We start from the raw sequence: 5,168 nt of genomic DNA, 5'->3' as shown, positions 1-5,168 counted from the left end.
TCATGCGCTAGGTGAGGCTCGGGCTTGTTTCACTTTGGGTTCCGGCTTCTCTCTCTGACTGCGGGGTTGCAGGGGTCTAGTGCTTAGCATCCACCTGCCACTTGTGCGACAACGTGCCGCTCAACGGAGCAGGCTAGTCACGGACCACTCCGTGCATGGCCACACCACCTTTTTTTTTTGCGGGTGAAAGGCCACACCACATTTGACGGTTGTCACCAGCCACGGCCTGACGAGTCGCCGCCTCTCTGCCTACCCGTTGATGCCGCCGCAGGCTCGAGCGCCGCCCTCTGCCTCCCCGGCGAGGCTCCCCTGCCTCCTACGGTTTGAGGAACAAGGTGAGCACGGTGAACGATGTGCACCTTTTATTTGCATCAGCCGTAGCTCTATGATTTGGGATTCACACAGAAAGCTTTATCCAAATCACGTGCTTTATTTTGCGCCAACGCTATTTTTAGTTTATTTTGCAATCACAACCGGTATAGTGGCCCATGATTAAATTTGGTTTTTACGGGCTTTCTGGTGTTGTTGCTTTCGCCGCCGCCGATACTTTCGGTACCGCTGCGGTCGCCCGGCCACCACATTCTAGCTTGTATGTGTGTTGTGTGTGTGCGCTTCATTGCAAGTGTTCGATGAAATGCATGAGCCAAATGTAAGTTATATGGAGTTAAGTTTAAGGGATTTGGCTAGGAACCATTTTTATTTAGCGGATCAGATATAAGGAGTTAAGGTATAAGGGGCCGTGCAAGTGCCTAAATTTTTAGGCATCAGCTAGAGATGCTCTTAGGCCTAATTTGCCTTTTCCAAGTGCAATAGGCCGCTTCGTTTAGATGAGCGCCCTTGTACTGTTTGCAGTCATGCATGTAATCAGCAACTCGAATCATAGTAGGATGTAAATGAGTTGGACTTCAGGTCAGGATGAAGTGAAGAAGACAAGGAACGTCGGCGCATCGGAGGCATTGAGCAGTACGTACGTGGCATCGGACACTTGCGGACAGCTGAGACGGGGTGCCTGCACATAACGTACGTAGTCGAAGCGGAATACGACTCCAGTCCGGGGCCGGGCACCTCCGGAAATCTTGAGTAAATGACACTGGCAGTCTAAAAACTTGCACTGTGGGAGCACTTTAATCACGGTACTTGCAAACTGAAAAAAAACCGTCATAAAACTTGGGTCACGGGTGCAGTTTGGTCATACGGGGCATCTGAACCGGCCAGCCGCCCAGTTTTTTATAAATAATTTTACATTGTACGTATGACTAAAAGGGAAAAAACAAGAAAAATCGTAAGAGAAAAAAATATCACGCATGCATGTGCTCTATGCATGCAGCGCCTATGTGCTTGCTGTGCGGACGTGCGGCTGCCTAGCACGGTGGGGCACATCATGTTGGGCAAGTATATAAACCGGGCGGCTGGCCGGTTCAGATGGCCTCTATGACTAAACTGCACCCTCAACGCAAGTTCTATGACGGGTTTTTCCGATTTGCAAGTACCGTGACTGAAGTGCACCCGCAATGCAAGTTCTCAGACCACCAGTACCATTTACTAGGAAATCTCAGCCGGGTCGGCCTCGAACATGTCACAGTATAAACGGACGGAAGCCAAAGCACTAGTAGAAAACAGGGCTTTCGTCCAGGCCTGTTTAGCCCATTAGTCCCGGTTCAATCCAGAACCGGGACTAATGTGAGCATTTATCCCGGTTCGTGCAGCTAAGGCATTAGTCCTGGTTCACCTGTGCCCTTTAGTCCCGGTTTGTGCCTCAAACCGGGACTAAAGGGTGCGATGCCCATTAGTCCCGGTTCATGCCTCAAATCGGGACTAAAGAGTAGACCTTTAGTCCCGGTTTGCGGGACGAACCGGGACTAATGGGGTTGAGACCTTTAGTCCCGGTTCGTGCCACGAACCGGTACTAAATGTCCCATTTTCAAACTCTACCCCCCCTGGATCGCCTTTTCAATTTTAAAAAAAATAAAAGAAAATGATGGAAATGTCAAAAAAATAAAAGAAAATAAGTTTCCCATGTGATATGTGGTCTAGTTGTTGGGAAAATTTGCAAATATGAATTTTGACTTTATTTGCAAAATCTCTCGAGAATTTGTAAAAATGGGCATAACTTTTGCATACTAACTCGGATGAAAAAGTTTTTTATATGAAAAATCATCAGATCTTCTAATCTCCGGAATCAACGGGTAAAGCCCACGAACGCATCTACCTCGATACAGCACCCTCCTCGTTGCCTGATCCTTGATCAAAAAGAAGAAAGGATGAAATTCAAGAAAGACATGATTATCAATGGCAATGCGGTGGACAGAAAGAAGATTTTTGTTGGCACTAGGGACATGCAAGATGCGTTTGAGATGAATTTTTCTATGAGGGGTTTTAATAATTGAGTGACCAATATGACCAATCTTCATACCTTCTCCACTAGCAGTGTGGATGTGATCTTGGCCGTGGTACTTCTCCCGCATGGTCACCTTCTCCAGCTCACCGGTGATGTGGTTTGTGGCACCGCTGTCGACGTACCAATTTGTGTCGACGCCGTAGGAAGCTTCAGCAGCCCCGGCCACCTTTTCATCTTGAGATGAATCTTCATCTTCATCAAACCGGTACCAACAATCTTTTGCAGAGTGGCCCAGCTTACCGCAGATTTGGCAGCGGACAGCATCAGGCCGAGACTTGTTGGTGGAGCCATTGGATCGGCGGCCGCCCCTGGTGTTGGAGTAGGAGGGTCGGCCGCCGCCGCGTGCATTGTTGTTGCCGCTGGTGTTGCCCCCGCCAGGGCCCCTGCTCTTCCCGCGAGGAGGGCCACGAGGACGAGAGCCACCGCCACGCCCGCGGGTGGCGACATTTGCCGAAGACTTGAAGCCGCCACCGGTCCCAGCTCCTTGAAAGAGAGCCACTCGTTGATCGAAGTTGCTCACTCCAGCGAACAGTTCGTCAAGAGTGACCGGGATGACACGAGCATCAAGGGCAGAGACCAGTGGCTGATATTCCATGTCCAGGGCATTGATGATGTAGGAGATGAGCTCATCGTTGTCCAGGGGTTTGCCAGCCGTCGCGAGCTCGTCAGCGAGAGATCGCATGTGTGCGAAGAAGGAGGCCACGGATTGTGTGCCCTTCTGCGCGTTGGTGAGCGCCGCCCGGATGTTGTTGACGCGGGACAGCGAGGTCGACGAGAACATCTTCGCCAGCGCCGACCAGAGCTCGTGTGCATGGACGATCGACGTGACCTGCACGAGCACTTCCTTCGAGAGGTTATTCAGGAGATATCCCAGTACCTGTTGATCCTCCCGGATCCACACGTGGTGGAGCGGATTTGGGATGGACTCCTCCTTGCCATCCTTGTCCTTGGTGACGACGACTTTGGCCGGCTCGGGTGTGCTTCCATCAACATACCCGAAGAAACCAGTGCCTCGGAGCTGCGGCGCGATCTGAGTGCGCCAAAGGATGTAGTTGGTGCGGGTGAGGCGCTCGGTGACCTGGCCGGAGAGGGTGGAGTTGGAGGAGCCGGAGGAAGCCATGGTAGGAGGTTTGTGGCAATGGAGGAACTAGATGAGATGGAAGAGGTAGGCTCTGATACCATGTGAGGGAACGTCGTACCCTTTCTAGGGTGAAGGCTGCGTGTTTATATAGAGCGGGGCGCGACTTCCCGTATAGCGTACAGAGATGAGATTACATTGTTAGGATTCTTAACTTGGAACCCAAGGGATAGACTAGAGAGATAGAGATAGTTACAAGAGATAAGATCAAATCACAACTACCCTAGTCTAAGGTGCGGTGTAGATGTCCTGGTTGAACCGGACTTGTATACGCCACATCTGTCGCTTAACACCGCCCAACTCGTAGAGCTTCACCTTCACACTGTCAACAGTGTCCGAGCGTCCAACCTCAAGGGTGACCGTGTTTCCTCCCAGCATCTTCACAAATATTTCCATCACAACAGTTGGACTGCATGGGAGGAGGATGAGGAGAAGAGTGGACCCTTTACAAATGTTGTGGTCAGCCAAGGTGAGCTTGCCGTCCTCCAGCTGTTTGTTGGCAAAGATGAGGCACTGCTGGACCTTGGGAAAGCCCTCAATGTCCTCGATCTTAGCCTTCACGTTGTCAATGGTGTCAAGGCTGTCGACCTCGATAGTGATGGTCCTGCCTTCTAGAGTCTTCGTAACAAAGATTTGCATCTTTTCTTGGAGATTAAGGGTGGAATCATGCTAGATGCCATAATCCCCCAATGTACGGTTGTCTTCCAGCTGCAACCCGTCGAAGATGAGGCGGTACCGCTCCTGGATCTTTGCCTTGATGGTGTAAAGGGTGTCTGTCAAGTGGACCCCCCTGAGACAGATTTTCCTGCCGGCCGGATTCTTGACAAAGATGTGCACTTTGGATGGGCTAGCAAACCAAAAACCACCAATTGTTAGACAATATTTAGGCTATAGAACAATAAACAGAAACATCAACAATTCCAATAGGTAGAGAAGCAAGTACCTCAATAAAAAACCATACAAGCAAGCAGAGAAATCTACTCCGTAAATACCTGGTTTATACAAAACATGGTATCACACTGAGCCTAGCATGCAAAGTTCAAGACTTGAGCAACCATAAAAATATACATGGTATCACTCAGTTCTTTATATTGAAGAGACTAGTTATAAGTATTCATCAAGTGATACTTCTATTCGGGTAACATGCATGTCAAGTGACACACATTTTCTTAACCGTGTAGCAGCAAACATCGGCATCTTTCTCTACTCCCACCTATACAGCCACCACCATGCGCCGTGTTGTCTTGCTCCCTGTAGGCATCTCCATCTTCACCTTCCTCAAGGGAGAACACAATCTCTCTCCTCACCTCTCTCAGCCCAAAACCCACCCCAATATAGCTGCATCATCACCCTCTGACCCCCCATCATTCCCCATCAGTCTTGCAGTTCCCTTATGCTAATGGTCCTTTCCTCCACCATTTCGTCCCACTCCGATGTCATGTTCCCAATCACCATAATGCCCAGCAAATCTCTACCATGTTCTCAATCACCACCAGCGATGAATGGTGGCATCTTAGTATGGACAATCATATAGGACATGGGCAACTTCAACACATGTCCTACTGTGTGGTAACGAAGGTGCACCATTCGATTCTTGCGGCAGTTGCAAACAAGATTCTTCTCCAAGTATGA

The 5,168-nt window shown here is 49.7% G+C and overlaps 2 pseudogenes; both read right to left on the bottom strand.

Annotated features, from left to right (window-relative positions):
- Nucleotides 1–2,902: 2,902 nt before the first annotated feature.
- Nucleotides 2,903–3,041, bottom strand: LOC119273872 (annotated as a pseudogene).
- Nucleotides 3,042–3,764: 723 nt separating this feature from the next.
- LOC119273182 lies at nt 3,765–4,803 on the bottom strand (annotated as a pseudogene).
- Nucleotides 4,804–5,168: the final 365 nt, after the last annotated feature.

Source organism: Triticum dicoccoides, chromosome 3A (genome assembly GCF_002162155.2).
Source record: "Triticum dicoccoides isolate Atlit2015 ecotype Zavitan chromosome 3A, WEW_v2.0, whole genome shotgun sequence".
NCBI classification, from domain to species: Eukaryota; Viridiplantae; Streptophyta; class Magnoliopsida; order Poales; family Poaceae; genus Triticum; species Triticum dicoccoides.
The sequence above is the reverse complement of the archived record's forward strand: the minus strand, read 5'-3'. Positions and strand labels throughout refer to the sequence as shown.